Source organism: Staurois parvus, unplaced genomic scaffold (genome assembly GCF_062004578.1).
Source record: "Staurois parvus isolate SC_StPar_1 unplaced genomic scaffold, SC_StPar_1.0 ptg000652l, whole genome shotgun sequence".
Classification (NCBI taxonomy): domain Eukaryota; kingdom Metazoa; phylum Chordata; class Amphibia; order Anura; family Ranidae; genus Staurois; species Staurois parvus.
The window spans coordinates 4,488,768-4,506,386 of NW_028318448.1; the positions used below are offsets into that span (position 1 = coordinate 4,488,768).

Here is a 17,619-nt window from a genome sequence, read left to right on the forward strand (position 1 = left end):
CCAAGTTCCCACATCACTGAGTAAAGTCGCAAAATCGATTTCAGTGTCTGATGAATTTCCCCATGAATCATTATCACTCAATTCTGCAAGTGGTTCTAATTTACTATCGCTATTTTCTAGCTGGTCTAAAACCGCTTTTGACCTAAAAGGGATGCTTTTTGGACGCCATGGACATTTCTCAGTTTCAAGGCAGAAAGAACGATAAAAATGCAGGCAGGGCACAGGACAAAGCAGTAGGGACAAAATGTATGTGAAATGCTTTGATACAGTGGTTTTAGTGTATTTGGTGAATGTCACTTTTTCACATTTTTAAATTCCCCGCCAGTTCCGTCCCCGTCGCAGGGAACGTAACTCAGAAGACGGATCGGCATCGGCCGGAGGACATTGCCAGGGACACTGCAGGAGAGACATCGTGGGAGCGAAGGACAAGGTAAGTGAAGAAGAGATCACGGAGCAGCGCTGCAGGGTATTCCCGAGTGTAGCTCGGGGTTACCACTTGTGGTGCTGAAACTTTACCCCGAGCTACACTCAGGAATACCTCCAGGGAGGTTATAGGACACAGGCAATCAGAGACCGACGGGGTTATACTGCTGCCTACCGGAGAATTTGGACGCTGTCAAACAAAAATTGTGGCCAGCCCAATATACCCCCTCCTACTCCCACATGCCTCATTTTTGTGGAAAAACAGTATCTAAAAGCATGAACATAGAAACAGGGGATGAACCTGTGTTCTGAATGGACCTCCAAAAAAATCAATTTTTACGGTAAGCCTAAAAATCCCCAAATTACTTCTAGTTCATTGAGGAACACAAGAATTCAGAAACTGTCAAAGTCACACTGCTGCCTACTGGAAAATTTGGACACTGGCAAACAAAACTTGTGGCCAACCCAGTAGAATCCTCCTACCCCCAACATGCCTCAATTTTAGTCAGTCATGAAGTCTGAACAAGGCACATATATGAGATGTAGTGTTTACTTGTCATTCTCCAAAGCTCTATGTGAAGTTTCTCTCTGATGCTTCTTCCTGTTATCAGCATGTCTACTCAGAACACAGCTCTGCAAGTTTCTTTGCAGGTAAACAAGTAAAATGCCTTAGATTGTATGCCCCTTGAGGGTTAAGGACTGATGTGAATGTATAATATATATATGTAAAGCGCTGCATAAATTGACGGCGCTATATAAGTACCTGAAATAAATAAATAACATTTTGCAGTAGAATTTGTTTCATCTCTGTGTCTCATCTGAGGCTACTCACTTCACTGTGTATATGTAAGAGTTTACAACCACTTTTAGAAATAAATAAATAAATCACAAAAAAACACAGGAATTTATAGACTGCTGGCAAGTTTAAAAACAAAAAACAAAAGAAATGGGGACAGCTCACAGCTCAAAGAGCTGCCTGAAGAACCTCACGCCTGAAGCTGGCATCAGATTACCTGTAAAATGAATTACCTGTAAAATCCATTTCTTGTAGTACATCATAGGACACAGAGTAGGCTATTCATGACTATGTGGGTTATCAAACAGCAAGTCCTACTCTATATAACCCCTTCTACACAGGAAGTACTTCAGTTTCTGTAGCAAGCAGTGAAAGTGAAAGTGGTGCCCTGTGATGTAGGATAAATTTTCTTTATCCTACATCACAGGGCACAAAGCAGGCTATTCATGACTATGTGGGATGTCCTAAAGCAATAAAATATCTGAGGGGTGAGTGACACCGTAATAACCACTATCAATCTCAAAGGTCCTAATCAGCAGTACGTGACACAGTGAGGCCAAAGGCAGAATCCTCTGCAGCTCTGACATCCACCGATAAAACCTTGTAAATGTATGAACCAAAGACATTGTAGTGGCCTTACAAACTTGAGCAACTGACGCCTGATGGCGGATAGCCCAAGATGCCCCCACACTCCTGGTAGAGTGTACTCTCACCCTCATAGGCTTGAAAGAGTAACTGGCAGATCCAATGAGAAATAGCTGGTCTGGATACTGCCTGCCCTTCCTGGGCCCTTCTGGCAGTGCAAACCAGGATTCCTGACCTGTGCCACCAAACTCGAGTAAATCTCCTAACCACCCGAACTATATCCAGAGTATGCAACAATCTTTTCCCTGCCACCAGTGGACTAGGAAAAAATAAAGGCAAGACACTGTCCTGATTCAAGTGAAAACTAGAAACCACTCTAGGCAAGAAAGATGAATGAGGATGCAAGATCACCTTATCGTGATGCAAGACCAAGAACGGCTCCTTACATGAAAGAGCCTCCAGGCTTTGACACTCTCTTGCAAGAGTGCTAGTAACCAAAGAAGCCACCTTCCGAGTCAAAGGACTAAAAGTCTCTGGAACTGGTTCAAATGGCGGCTTCTGCAAGGACAGCCAAGACCATGTTCAAGTGGGACCGTCCACGTTACATTCTACACGAAGTATGAATCAAGGAGTGAGAAACAATTTTCTCTGTGAAAAAATGGATAGAGCCGAAATCTGACATTTAAAAAGGTACTGAGGACCAATTTCATTTCTCCTCTGGATTGGAAAAAAGGAACAAAAACCTTTAAATCAAACATTTCCACGGGTGTGGCATATAAGATTTCCAGGTCCTGTAATGGAAGCTACAACAAAAACCACCAAAAAGGATATAGCAGCTGTCAATGGCAGTATTTATTCTGGATGTAAAAAGTATATGTTGGAACCATACAAAACAATGCATATGCCCAACCCAGACCACCCCTCCACCCTTCCCCCCTCACCTCCAACTGATCCCCCCTACCCAACACCCATCACCCCCAGCTAGATACCCACCCGACTCTAGGGCACCCAGAGCCACCACCACCCACTCCTCCTTGTCTTCCCCTGGTCCCCCTATCCTAGAAATGCTTTCTAGTAGCAGTGTCGAAACTGAAGGATGGTAAGAGTCTATGTTAGTATGAATACTCGGCTCAAGTCCGCAATAGAACAACATAGTCCCAATACAAGTAATGCCGGGTGTAACACCACTTGGGGGAGGAAAGAGCGGAGGGACAACTACAATTCCCCACTTGAGGTGGACTAATTAGCTCATGGTGTGCCCAGCCACTCAATGCCGCTACTCCCTCCAGACTGCAGTAGTTACTCAGACACCATCTGGGCTACCCCAGGGTCGACAGGTCAAGCCCACCAGAGTTGCACAGTATAAAGGTAGCTGAATGACCCATACACAGCCTGTATGACGCAGGTGGGTTCTTCTAATTACAACACAATAGTATATATGGAACAGGCTCTCAGGGAGACCTCTCAGGATAGGAGGATGTGATCCCTTCCGCCTACATGTTTTGCCCCTCCGACTGGCCAGGGCTTCTTCAGGGTGTAGGCCTGGGAGACGCCGGCCTCCATGTCCAGTCTGGATAGTATGTGCTGTTTCCACACATCCATGCACGGACACTGTGAACTGCGGCCACAGAGCTAAGGATGATATACCATAATAATGGAATCTTCTACTCTAACAGCCAGTCCATCCTCCACAGTTACTTCCTTTTGTACCACTAGCCCCTCCCTCCTAGATTGTAAGCTCCAAGGAGCAGGGCCCTCCTTTCCCTTTTGTATTGAACTGTATTGTCTCCCGTTATATTGTAAAGCACTGAGCAAACTGTTGGCGCTATATAAATCCTGTGTAATAATAATAATAATAATAATAATATGTTGGCTTACGCGTGGTGAGACCGGTCCATATATACTGTTATGCACTGCTACAGAGGGACTCTTTGTGGGACACTGCCCAGCATTTCTAGGATAGGGGGACAAGGGGAATACAGGGGGGAGTGGGTGGGGGTGGCTCTGGGTGCCCTAAAGTGGGATGGAGGTCTAGCCGGGAGAATGGGGGAGAGGTTGTTTGGGTTGGGCATATGCATTGATATGATTGTTTTGTATGGTTCCACCATATACTTTTTACGTCCAGAATAAATACGGACGTTGATAGCCAATGGGGTGCTATATCCTTTTTGGTGGTTTTTTTGTTGTAGTGCATTGTTCTTGGATGCATCTCCACGATGCAGGGTAAGGCACTGGCAGATATACCATTTCCAGGACAAGGCTTTGCCGTGGGTTTTTATATATACAGTAATGGAAGCTCCCTGAAGCCAGCTTCCTGGCACCTTTTGCTCTGGTGCAGAGAAAACAAGACCCAAGACCCCCCCGATCCTTCCATGCCTGGGATCAATAGCCAAGCCTTCAATCCTAGCGACCGTTAAGCAGGATACATTATTGGACCCAAAACAATAGGTCTGGGTGGACAGGAAGTGTCAAAGGAGCATCCCCTGCGAGATACACTTATGTTGGTGTACCAAGCTCTCCCAGTATTAGCCGCTAATGACTGCGGGGAAAAAAAAACCTGAATTTTCTATACCTGCAACATGTACTGCCGATAAAGACAGCACATGCTATTCTGCCCCAGAAAGAATGTGGTTCACCTTTTCCTGAGCTGCACGACTCCTGGTGCTGCCCTGGTGGTTAATATACACCACTGTTTATTAAAATTTTACAAACAGTAATAAAAACATATTTACATATATACAGAAAATTATATATATATATATATATATATATCTATATATATATATATATATATATATATATATATATATACACACATATACACACACACAAAAATAATAGTGTGTTGAAAAAAGTGAATAAAGCTCAAAATCCTTCTAATAGCTTTTATTTCCATACACACAAATGCATTGGGAACACTACACATTCTATTCCAAATCAAAACATGAAGAAAAATAGATCAAATTTGTGTTGTTCTTCTAAAACAATTGAAGAAAAGTGTATATTGGACTGTTCAAAAAAATAGCAGTGTTTGTATTCTTCTTTACAAACTCAAACATTCACTATATAAACTGAAAAATGTTTGAAGATTTTGCTTTCCTCTGAATCACTTAATATTTAGTTGTATAAGCACTGTTTCTGAGAACTGCTGTACATCTGTGTTGCATGGAGTCAACCAACTTCTGGCACCTGTGAACAGGTATTCCAGCCCAGGATGATTGGACTACATTCCACAGTTCTTCTCTATTTCTTGGTTTTGCCTCAGAAACTGCATTTTTGATGTCACCCCACAAGTTTTCTATTGGATTAAGATCCGGGGATTGGGCTGGCCACTCCATAACGTCAATCTTGTTGGTCTGCAACCAAGATGTTGCACGTTTACTGGTGTGTTTGGGGTCGTTGTCTTGTTGGAACACCCATTTCAAGGACATTTCCTCTTCAGCATAAGGCAGCATGACCTCTTCAGCATAAGGCAGCATGACCTCTTCAAGTATTCTGATGTATTCACACTAACCCATGATCCCTGGTATGCGATAAATAGGCCCAACACCGTAGTATGAGAAACATCCGCATATCATGATGCTTGCGCAACCATGCCTCACTGTCTTCACAGTGTACTGTGGCTTGAATTCAGTGTTTGGGGGTCGTCTGACAAACTGTCTCCGGCCACTAGACCCAAAAAGAACAATCTTACTTTCATCAGTCCACAAAATGTTGCGCCATTTCTCTTTAGGCCAGTCAATGTGCTCTTTGGCAAATTGTAACCTCTTCAGCACGTCTTTTTTTCAACAATGGGACTTTGCGGGGGCTTTTTGCAGATAGCTTGGCTTCACATAGGCGTCTTCTAATTGTAACAGTACTCACAGGTAACTTTAGACCTTCTTTGATCTTCCTGGAGCTGATTGTTGGCTGAGTCCTTGCCATTTTGGCTATTCTTCTATCCATTCGAATGGTAGTTTTTCGCTTTCTTCCACATCTTTCAGGTTTTGGTTGCCATTTTAAAGCATTTGCGATCATTTTAGCTGAGCAGCCTATCATTTTCTGCACTTCTTTATATGTTTTCCCCTCTCCAATCAACTTTTTAATCAAGGTACGCTGTTCTTCCGAACAATGTCTGGAACGACCCATTTTCCTCAGAATTTCAGAGAGAATCGCACTGTAAACAGCATGTACAACATTTGCTGCCTTCCTTCAATAAGGGCAATAATTGCCACCTGTTTTTCAAAGAATGAATGACCTCACTAATAGAACTCCACACTGCTATGATTTTGAACATGCCGCTTTCAATTAGTGATTCAATTACAAATAATCAGCAGCATGCATGTCATGACTGTTGGGTCTGTTGGATTTCTATTACTCTACTACACCTGCTAGTAAATTATTTGCCATGTAGAAATATTTCTACCAAAAACAGTGATTGATCAGGTTAGCGATGTCTGACTGCTATTATTTTGAACACAACTGTATGTATTTTGTAGTGCACTGTATTCAATTCTTGTGCAATTCTAAAGCCTGCTACCACACACTGGCAGTAACGAATGGGCAACTCAATGCAATAAAGCGCGAGTAAATCCATTTAATCTCATTAAAGTGGTAGTGAACTTGTTTTTTTTTTAACTTTTACCTACAGATAAGCTTATAAGCCTTACCTGTAGATAAAATGATATGTCCTAAACGTGCACTGTTTAGAAGATATCCATTTTTAAAGCCGACGCATGCGCTCTGAACGGCATACCTATGCCAATCCTTCGGAGTACTGTGCCGTAGCCCAGGACTCCCACGCGCATGAGTGACATCATCATGGCCCGGCCTATCAGACAGAACCTGAAAAGGAAGACCAGGTGAAGACAGAAGCCTCTGCAGCAGTGACAGTGCCCCACCGGAGGGCTTAGTTTTAAGATAATCTTTACATAATGTGATAGTATGCAGTGCATACTAGCATATTATGACATTAACCTGCAGGGATCACTTTTCTCCTGCGGTTTACTAACACTTTAAAATGTGCAAATTCTTTTGCAGACAGTCAAAGACAGCATGGATCTATTTACCCTTACTAGCACCATCTTTTGAAGTTGGAAGACGGATATCTTTGGCATTTTCAAACATCTCTTGCAATTCCTCTGAAGTTGTGCTATAGGGGATGTTCTTAACAAACAGAGTTCGTGCATCTCTCTCCGAGATTAAAAGCGAGTCTTATGAAGTTACACACATTTCATTTAAGTATTAAAAATATTTTCATTAAAATTAAAAATTTTCTTCAGATAACCCATCTGCAAAAATAAGCAGCTCCAGGACCACCACCTTGGAGTTCTGCTAGATTCAGTTTAGACCAGCCCCACTTTGAAAATTCATCGATTTTCACTGCAGACTAGAATGCAGGTATAGCTCTAGAAAACTACTGAAATGCAACATTTATTTAAACTCACAGAACAAACCTTTTGTGAAGGGCTAACTGAACACATCAGGCCTACATTTCTACGACTTTGGAACATGCACCACGAAGAAGCTACTATTATCTTCCTCTAGTACTGCAAACTTTACCTATGAGGAAACTGAAGCTATTGTTGAAACAAGGATGCAAATATAGGCTTGACTGAACCCCAACCTTCCTTATCTGCTCACTTTATTAAAACTGGTGATTAAGTATTAAAAACAGTGTGTCAGCATAACAACCAGGCTGCCAACATCTTTTTGGTCCCCCCAATAACAGCATCACTATAAAGGGAACAAAGAGTGAGCAGTAATTGACTTTAATTTACAGAGAGTTTCACAATCCATGCCTTAAAGTCATTTAGAATCCAAAAGATACACAGGACCTATTCTTGCTTGCTATTAGGCTAGATGTGTACATTTAATATATAATCATATTATGAAAATGTAAAAACTAGCCAACGGATCAATTTAAAAACAAAAGTACTATATGGGAGGACAAACAGATCCTATTTTATGTTCTCTGCATTTTTTGTTTTCTCTGCAGGAGTGTTGGCCTTCTCTACTTTCATCGCAAAACAAAGAACCTTCTTTCCATTTAATTTCAGGGCTTTTTCCACTTCCTCCGCAGTAGCAAACTCCACATAGCCAAACCTCCTGCAGTAGAGATGGAAAAGTGAAGGAGCTGCAGCACAACAAACAAACAAGAGATCCCTGTGCTCAAATCCCAACCGCTAGTGCATGCATTTATCTATCAGGTGCTAAAGGGGTGTAACCACATATTAACACTAGAAATTCTGAGGACCCTCTGCACACTGGTATATACCCTTTCAAGCAGACTATGCAATAAATAGGGATATTTAGTTCACACATATTGCAATACATGCTTAAGCTGGCCAACTGTGTCAAAGTAATCCCTCTATGGCCAGTCCTACTCTGCCCTGCCTACGCAAATGCTACTGTGGACACAATGCTAGCATAGGGGAAAAGGCACAATGGGGAGAGCTACAAGGTTCAGGTCTGGCTACAGACCCACAATACAACAAACAAGATATACCTGTGCTGAAATCCCAATAGCTAGTACATGCATTTATCCATCAGGTGCTAAAGGTGTGTAATTAATATTAATATGTGGTTACATCCCTTTTAGCACCTGATGGATAAATGCATGTACTAGCTATTGGGATTTAAGCACAGGTATATATATTTTTGGAAAGGGTCAGGGACTTTTTTTTTAACACAAAGTTGAGTTTTCGGTTCCATAGTCTTCAATGGAGACAATGCAGAAAAGCATGTAGTGCATTTTGTTTAATGCATTTTTTTGTTTTAATCTGCCTAGCAACTAGAAAAAAAACGTATGTACAAAAACACACCGCAAAAAGCACTGCAGAAATGCAAACTGCATAGGTGTGAACCTAGCCTTAGACCCAGCAGAAGCATGCAGTTGCAGAGCAAGTGAAGGAGCTGCAGCACAGGGCGCCTATTCAGCACGTTATCTTAAGAAATACTTACTTGGTGGCTCCAATCTGAACATCCTGCACTGGCAAGTTCTTCTTAGAAAAAAAAACTCCCTCAGAGCATTTTTAAGGTCATCAATCTTTTGCAGAATTCAGATTTGCAACAAATACTGACAAATCTAACAAAAGGAGTAAAAAAAAGAAAAAAAACACAGTTATTTACCTGTTAACTGTATTTCCAGGAATCTTCTAGGACAGATCACTTGAGAGATAGGCTCCTCCCAGGAAACACCCGCTCCACCTTTTTCCTCTATAAGTAGCCTCTCTCCCAGGGGACCCTCAATATAGGAATATGACCGAAGGCCTAGGAGAAGCAAAAAAAATGGTAGTAGGGCAATATCACGAGTTCATACATGACGGAACCCTAGTACATAATCACACAGTAATCGGGAGGGCGTTACGCTGTCCTAGAAGATTCCTGGAAATACAGTTAACAGGTAAATAACTGCGTTTTCCCAAGTCATCTTCTAGGACAGCTCACTTGAGAGGAGTTAAATAGAAATACGTGCTCTAGGGTGGGCCCTTCATTTGTAGGACCTTCCTGCCGAACGCCTGGTCCTTGCTGCCAATTATGTCTAATCTGTAGTGCCTAGCGAAGGTGGCGAAGCTGGACTATGTTGCGGCTTCGCAGATCTGTCCAGGGGAGGCCCCCGCCTTTTCCGCCCAGGAGGCTGCGGTGGCCCTGGTCGAATGCGCCTTTAGGCCGGCCGGTGGTGACAAACGCAGTTCTATAACCTTCAGAAATGGCCTCTCTTATCCATCTTGCGATGGTGCCTTTGGAGGCACTGTCCCCCATCTTTGGACCATCAATTCTGCTGTAGTCTCCCTCCTCCGTGCCGCCTGAGTTGCCCTCCAGGGATGGTATTATTTCCTGTGACCTATGAAAATGTGACGCAACCTTAGGTAGAAACGCCGGATCTGTGCGGAGGATGATTCTATCCCACAGGATAGTGCAGTATGGTTCTATTACCGACAGAGCTTGCAAATTCGCTGACTCTGCGGGCGGACATTATTGCTACAAAGGAGGATGGTTTTAAGAGTCAAAAAGTCTTAAGGAGTATACCTCCAAAGGCTCGAAAGGTTCTTGCTGAAAACTCTTCAGGACTGTGCCATGTAGGGTGCTTCGGCGTGGACAGGACTCGGCGCCTAGAGATAGCTCTCAGGAACCTGATTACTAATGGGTCTGCCACCAATCTCAATTCCAGAAAGTTTGACATGGCCGCTACCTGCACCTTAAGGGTATTTGCAGCCAGGTCCTTATCCACCCCGGCTTGGAGGAATTCCAGTACTATATGTAAGATGGGAGCCCCTGGCAACCCATTCCTATTCTTCCAGGAGGAGAACTTCTTCCAAATTTTATCATATAAAGGTGTTTGTCGATTTTTCCCCTCCGTCTAAGATGGTGGCGACCACCTTTTCTGACAGGCCTTTCCTGGCTAGCCTGTCCCACTCAGAAGCCACGCTGCTAGGGAGAGTTTTTCTGGGTGAGGGTGTAGCACCTCCCCTTGTCCCAGTAAATCGTGTGAGGGCGGTATCATCCATGGGTCTGTTAAGCTTAGTTCCTTCAGCCGGGAAAACCATGACCTTTTGGGCCAAAATGGTACAATCAGGATGACTTTGGCTTGGGATGACTGAATCTTCTGTATCACTTTTGGCAACAGTCTGAACGGAGGAAAACCATAGGGGAGGTCTCCTTCCCAATGCTGGGCTAATGCATCTGTCCCTGCACTCCTGGGGTCCTTCTGCAGGCAGAAGTACCTCTCCAGTTTCCTATCTTGGCTGTTGGAAAAGAGATCCATGGAGGGAGTGCCCCATCTGGCGCAGATTTGATTGAATGCTGTACGGCTGAGGCACCACTCTGTTAGGGTGACCTCTCTGCGGCTCAGTTGGTCCGCCAACTGATTGAGATCTCCTTTCAGATACACTACTGTGATGGACTCTAGGTTTGTCTCTGCCCAGCTCAGGAGGGTTTCTGCCAGATCCATCAGTCTTGGGGACCTTGTGCTCCCTTGCCTGTTTTAAGTACGCGACAGCCGTTGTGTTGTCGGATAAGATCTGAACTTCCTTTCCCTCTACCTTTCCCTGGAAAGCCACAAAAGCTTTGAAGATTGCCAACAATTCCTTGTAGTTTGATGATCTGCCCGTGATTTCTGCGTCCCACTTGCCCTGGGCCAGGCGGTCTTCCATGTGAGCACCCCACCCTGACATACTCGCAGCTGTGGTGATTCTCACCGGGCTGACTTGCTGCCATTTTCTCCCAGCCTCTAAGGTGTGGATGTTCCCCCACCACCTTAGCGAATCCCTCACCTTCCGTGTGAGGCGGATCCTGGAATCTAAGGCTGCTTGGCTGCCATCCCAGTGGGAAAGGACATGGTTCTGCAGTATTCTGGAGTGAAACTGTGCCCATTGCACTCCGGGTATGGCTGCTGTCATGCGCCCCACTAACCTCATCACGGCTCTGACCGTGCAGGTCGCCATCCCCCGGAAGGTCTTCGTATCTTGCTGCAGTTTGAGAGCTTTTTCCGCTGTTAGGTATAAGCAGGTATTCGTGGAATCCAGGGCATACCCCAGATACGTGATCCTTCTGGAAGGTACTGGCTGGGATTTTCCCCTGTTGATTAACCATCCCAAGTTCTCTAGGAAGGATATTGTGCGCTGTACATGGGATCTCAGGCTCCTTTCTGTATCTGCAAATAAAAATAGGTCATCCAAATAAGGGATGATGTTTATCCCCTCCAATCTTAGAACTTGTAGCGGTTCCGCTAGGATCTTGGTGAATATCCTTGGAGCCGATGACAGACCAGAGGGGAGTGCGTTGAACTGAAAATAGAATTGTTCTTCCTGCGCCTTCCAGTGCAAACCTGAGAAACGTCTTTGATTCCTCCCTTATCGGGGCGTGCAGATATGCGTCCTTCAAATCTATCGCAGCCATAAATACGCCTGGTGGCCGGAGTTCTTTCCCCGTGTGTATGGTCTCCAATGCGAAACTTTTTGGGTTTCACGAACTCGTTCACCTTTTTCAGGTTGAGTATCATCCTGCAGGTTCCCGGCGCCTTCCTTCTAAGGAAGAAATGGGAGTAGAAACCACTCCCCCTCTCTTCCTCCTCCAGCTGGCAAATTACATTCTGCCTGAGCATCCCATCCAGGAGGTCTATTAATATGTCCGTTTTTCCCCTGTCCCTTGGCAGGGGTGTTGCGAAGAACCTTTGGGGGGGGGGGGTCTTGAGAACTCTATTCTGTAGCTGTTCGGATTGCATCTAATATAAGTGTTCTGGGTGATTTTCAGCCATTGTGTGTGGAAGTGTCCCAGCCTTCCTCCCACTTGGCTCCTCCAGTCACTTGGGCTGGTTTGATGAGGAAGCCTTCCATTCCCCTTGACTCATTCCTGCCTCTCCTTGATCCCCAGCCTGTGCGCTGCCCCTGAAACCTAGTCTGGGGCAGGTGGAGCCACCAAGTAAGTATTTCTTAAGATAACGTGCTGAATAGGCGCCCTGTGCTGCAGCTCCTTCACTTGCTCTGCAACTGCATGCTTCTGCTGGGTCTACGGCTAGGTTCACACCTATGCAGTTTGCATTTCTGCAGTGCTTTTTGCGGTGTGTTTTTGTACATACGTTTTTTTTCTAGTTGCTAGGCAGATTAAAACAAAAAAATGCATTAAACAAAATGCACTACATGCTTTTCTGCATTGTCTCCATTGAAGACTATGGAACCGAAAACTCAACTTTGTGTTAAAAAAAAAGTCCCTGACCCTTTCCAAAAATATATATACCTGTGCTGGTTGGGGCTCGTCCTGGGCGGGACCCGGACACCTCTTTTATTAGCTTGTCGATGCACTCTTGGCAGAGTTGCTTCCGCCAGGTGCTTGCCAGCTTCTTTCTTCCTATCCTCCACCTGTGGGCCCCCGGGGGATGAGGAACATAAGGCATCCATCCGCCGTGCAGCCCCCTCGGGGCCCCTACGTGCACCCCCTAGCACCCAGAAAGCCCCTAGGGTAGTGTAGGGAAGAAGGGCAGAGGGGGGATGAGAGGGCAGGGGGGATCGAGGCCCTTACCTTGCTGCAGGCCTCCCCCGGCCCTGACAGATCTACCTCCATCCTCACCGCGAACTCCCCCTTGGTGCGGCTGCTTTTCAGGGTTAGCGGGCTCCGCCCTCTCCCTGGGGTCCTCATGCGATGGCCTCCCTCTCACGGCCGCCGGTGGAAGAAGCGGCCGTGGTGTGGGCAAGTTCTACGGCCCGCCGCCCATAACGCACATGGCGGCGCCGCTTCCTGTTACTACGCCGGAAGTGACGTCACTTCCCGGCGCCTGGAAATTACGCGATTCCGGCGTCCTGGACCGACCACCATCCATGCTGCAGAGATCCTGGAGAAGGTAGCTCACCTCAGCCCAGGGAAAAGGCAATCCTGCCCAGGTCGGCGGAGCGGGCTCTGCCCCCCTGGAGAGCCCCGCTAGGACCATTCGGGGTCTGTCACCCCCACCCCAGAGGGGCTCACACGAAAGGGACCTGACTGAAGCCCCCTCACAAGGCCTCTGCCTTGCTTAGAAAAGGAGGAGAGGGGGCCTCAGCACCTCGCCAGGCGGCCCGAAAAAAACAACAAAATGGGCGTAGCTCATTCCTGGCCGGAGGAAATACTAATACTGAGGGTCCCCTGGGAGACAGGCTACTTATAGAGGAAAAAGGTGGAGCGGGTGTTTCTTGGGAGGAGCCTATCTCTCAAGTGAGCTGTCCTAGAAGATGACTCGGGAAAAAAGATTTTAACCAGAAATACCAAATACACATTAGCAAATATGGCATGAACTTTGAAATGATGGCCAACATTGAATAGAATTAGCATGTAAAGCAGGAATTTCAGCTTCATTATCTGTCCCAGAGACCCAAGGGAACGCTATTATGCTACTATACGAACACAACTTAAAGCAGAGATATACACACACCGACTTAACAGTTTCACATAAATGACATTCAGAGCATCCCATGAGAAAAACTGTCACAGTTACCTGCATCTTTCAACTAAACTGTCAAGCCATTTAATGGTTGGTGTTATAACCAATCACACGCGCAGCACCATGGCAACTGCAGAACAGAGGACAAAGCTGGCCATACATTACACAACTTTCCTATTCAATTTCCTTTAGATTTACCTTCAACTAAGACACACAAGAGCCTTCCAGACTGAATACAAACTGAAAGTTTAGGTTTGACCGCATATGTTTTGGAAAATCTAAAGGAAATTGACACTTGCAGACTTAATACTACTGACAAGAGAAAACTCAACTGAAAGTTTCTTGACACTTGTACCCCTGAAGGGCCATTATATTGCCAGGTGAGAATTCTCAAATTTTCTCAACTGGAATGCACACAGCCAATATGGATTTCCTGACATTTTCATCAATCTGTGCATCTGGATATGCATAGTACATGACAAAGGTCTATAGGTGCCAGAAAACCAAGAGTGCAGCATACATCCAGCGCCCCGAGTAACGTTTCCTAAACACATCACTTACAGAGCCAATGTTTTTAAATTTTGTGCACATTTGTACATAAAAATGCACATGAAACCCTGAAAATATTTTAAGAAGGTAGAAAAAAAATTTTAATGTATGAACTTTTTTTTTTTTTTTTAAATATTTTTCAGCAAAAAACTAATGAAAACAAATGCTCAATTTCCTGGTAAAGTATAAAAAAACAGCTGTAACGGCTCAGCATTTTTACATGCCACTGTTGTACCAGTAAGAGCAGGAGCAAAAATGGGTTAAAAAGTTTTATATAAACTCGCTTAGAAATTCCCCTTGCACTTTATATATAACAAAAAAGAAAAAGGGGGGGGGGGTCCCCAGCCAACAAAGTTATTCTGGTAAAATAAAAACTTTGTGCTTTACAAAACAAAATACCTTCATTTCCACCTTCTGTTTTCTACTTCTTTGCTTCAGGAGCACCTTTACTCTCTTTTTTGCGTTTTGCAGAGTCTTTTGTGCCCTCTGAAGAGAACAGAAGTTAGCAGAGAAAACTACTATCTGTTATACAAAATGCAACATACTAAATAGAACATACCATCATCATCCTCCTCTTCATCATCATCATCCTCCTCCTCCTTCTCCTCATGAGATTCCTCTTTTTTGGCAGGACCAGCTTTTTTTCCCTTTAGTAACAGTTGGTGTCACTTCCATTGCTTCTTCATCTTCTTCAGAGTCTGACATTTCAAAAAGCTATTGCATATTGTAACCAAAAAACCTCAAAACACACTTTTGTAAAAAGTCATCTTATTTAACCACCTCCTGTCCGGCCGCTGTATATAAACGGCTGGACGGTGGCAGTGCAGGGTTGGGTGGCCGTTTATAAACGGCCTCCCCACCCCCCACTTGTGCACGCTCCCTGGGAGCCCGCAGCACCGCGATCCGGTGCCCACTGTGTCAGTGTGGAACACTGATCGTAGTACAGGATCTCTGTGTGAGGTCCCGATCATGTGATCACTGATTGGCCAATCAGTGATCACATGCAGAGTAGTAAGCAAGATGTCACTTCTGACATCATTGCTTACTATGTGTGAAATCTGTGAATGACCACAGAGGTCACATGGTACAAGGCTATTCACAACACCCTTGTACCATGTGACAAGCTGTGACCAATCACAGCTCTTACAGTAGTATTCAATGGCTGCAAGAATGCAGCCAGAGAGAATGAGAAATGATTGCTTTTACAGCCTTTATGCGTGTAAAAGCAATCAGTGTAAAAAAAAAAAAAAAATAGTGTCACCATGGTGACACTCCACTCCTAGACTGACAGTATGTAAAAAAACAAATATAAAAAAATAAAATAGTGAAAAAAAATGTTTAAAAATTATAATTTTGGTTATAAACTAATTTGGGATTTTTTTTTTACTAGAAAGATAACAGAATACATTTTGGCCAAGATTTATGATGAAATATATATTTGCTAAATTTTATAAGAAAAACACTTTTTTTCAAAATTTTTGGACTTTCATTTTCATAGCAAAAAAAATAAAAATCCCAGTGGTGAATAAATACCACCAAAATAAAGCTTTATCTGTCTAAAAAAAAGGCTAAAAAATTCATATGGGTACAGTGTTGCATGACCGCGCAATTGTCATTCAAAGTGTGATAGCACTGAAAGCTGAAGATTGGCCTGGACCAGGAAGGGGTAAAAGTGTCCAGACTTGAAGTGGTTAAATATGGCAATGCAGTTAAGTAGAGAAAAAAGGCTTTTTTTTTCCCTTTTTAAATATGTTGGATAGAAGAGGAGAGGGTTCCATTTATTGACCATCTGTGTCAGAGAATTCCCTTCACTTCCTTCAATGTTGCCTCAACATGAAGAGGAGATATCTTTCCAATGTGAAGGATATCCTTTCAGACAGTTGTCACAGGAAAAAGTGCCCCCATTAGAAAAAGGTCTCCTGCATTCATGTTTTGGTGGCAACAAAATGTTGAATCTCTACAACGGGGACACAGACGGCAAAAAAAAAAAAAAAAATCTGACAAAAGGTTTTCTTTCATTACACAAGTAAAAAAAAAAAAAAAAGTTACAGTAAAAAGAGATCTCCATTGCATGTTAAAAACAAAGTTATCACATTTCTGGCACATCAGCAAACATCAGTCATCAAAGATCAGTATTAAGTCCCAAAATTGTTCATCATTTATGCCAACAATTCACAAGACAGCAGGCAGCTTACCCTCCTCTTCAGACTCCTCCTTTCCAGCTTTCTTCCCTTGAGGCATTTTGGCAGGAGCTTTCTTGGCAACAAGTTTTTTCTCTTCTTCAGATTCATGTAAAGAATAGAATTCCATTAACACACCAAACCACATTTCAGTGACACCATCTCTCTATTAGATATCTAGTATTGTAAGAGTGGGAGGAGCCATCCACTATGTCCATGTCTCCTTCCCCTGTAATCCCAGGGCGCGGCCATGGAAACAGAGGTGACCCGGAAGTAGAAAAGAGAGCAGCCTGTCACTCCAGGTGTCCTCAACCCACAGAGAGCCGCCTCTTTCTCTATGATTTGCCTCCTGTTCTCCTCCCCCTAGGTGGAGACCCGCCCCTTCCATCACGGCAGATGAGGATTCTGATCCCGCCTCTTCTCCGCCCCCTCGAAGAGTTCTACACCATACTCCTCCCCCCAGGCGGAGTTTTGGTCTTTTCCCCACTCTCATTTAGAGAGGTACCACGCCCCCACATTTATGGAGGTGAAAGCCACCCCCTCTAAAAAATCAATGGGAGGACATAGAGATGCAGCCCCAAAGCTTTGTGGCCCCGCCCCCATGCTCTGCGGCCACGCCCCCGTTTTCTGAGTGGTAGGTTGCAAAGTCCCGCCCTCTCATTTGCATAAACGTTGCAGAGGATTGTGGGTATGTCGGTGTGTGATCAGGGGATGGCGGCGGAGCGGTTGTGTGTAATGTATGAGTACTGTATTCGGTGTAGGAGGTATACATTATTAATAATAATACATCTACACATACATCACAGCAGACACGTCTAGGAATAAAGGGAATGAGATGGACGGGCTCTCCATGATGTGACCCTCACAGATCCTGGCAGGGTTTATATAGCCCAGGACACACCATAGGAATTAGGTGAAGGAAGGCTCACTACCAAGGCTGTGCGAACACCTTGGGGGGATGGTGAGGCCAGAACCAATCACTGGTGTAGTCCACCCAGACCACATGACATGAGAAGAGCAACAAGCGAACATTGAAGAAAAGAAGAGATGTTGTCATGTGGGACCATGGAAGGAGACTCCTGATTGGCTGGCAGAGCAAGTCTGATTCAGACTACTCTCCCTTCCCTCACCAAAGTTTTACTTCACCACAGCATGTGAGGGTGCTGCACGACCTGATTCAGACTACTTTCCCCTCC

The 17,619-nt window shown here is 44.5% G+C and overlaps 1 non-coding gene across 1 annotated transcript; it reads right to left on the reverse strand.

Annotated features, from left to right (window-relative positions):
• Positions 1 to 16,343: 16,343 nt before the first annotated feature.
• On the reverse strand, positions 16,344 to 16,409 carry LOC149448884 (small nucleolar RNA SNORD82). Its single transcript, XR_016315483.1, has one exon. It is a non-coding gene; the product is annotated as a small nucleolar RNA SNORD82 (small nucleolar RNA).
• Positions 16,410 to 17,619: the final 1,210 nt, after the last annotated feature.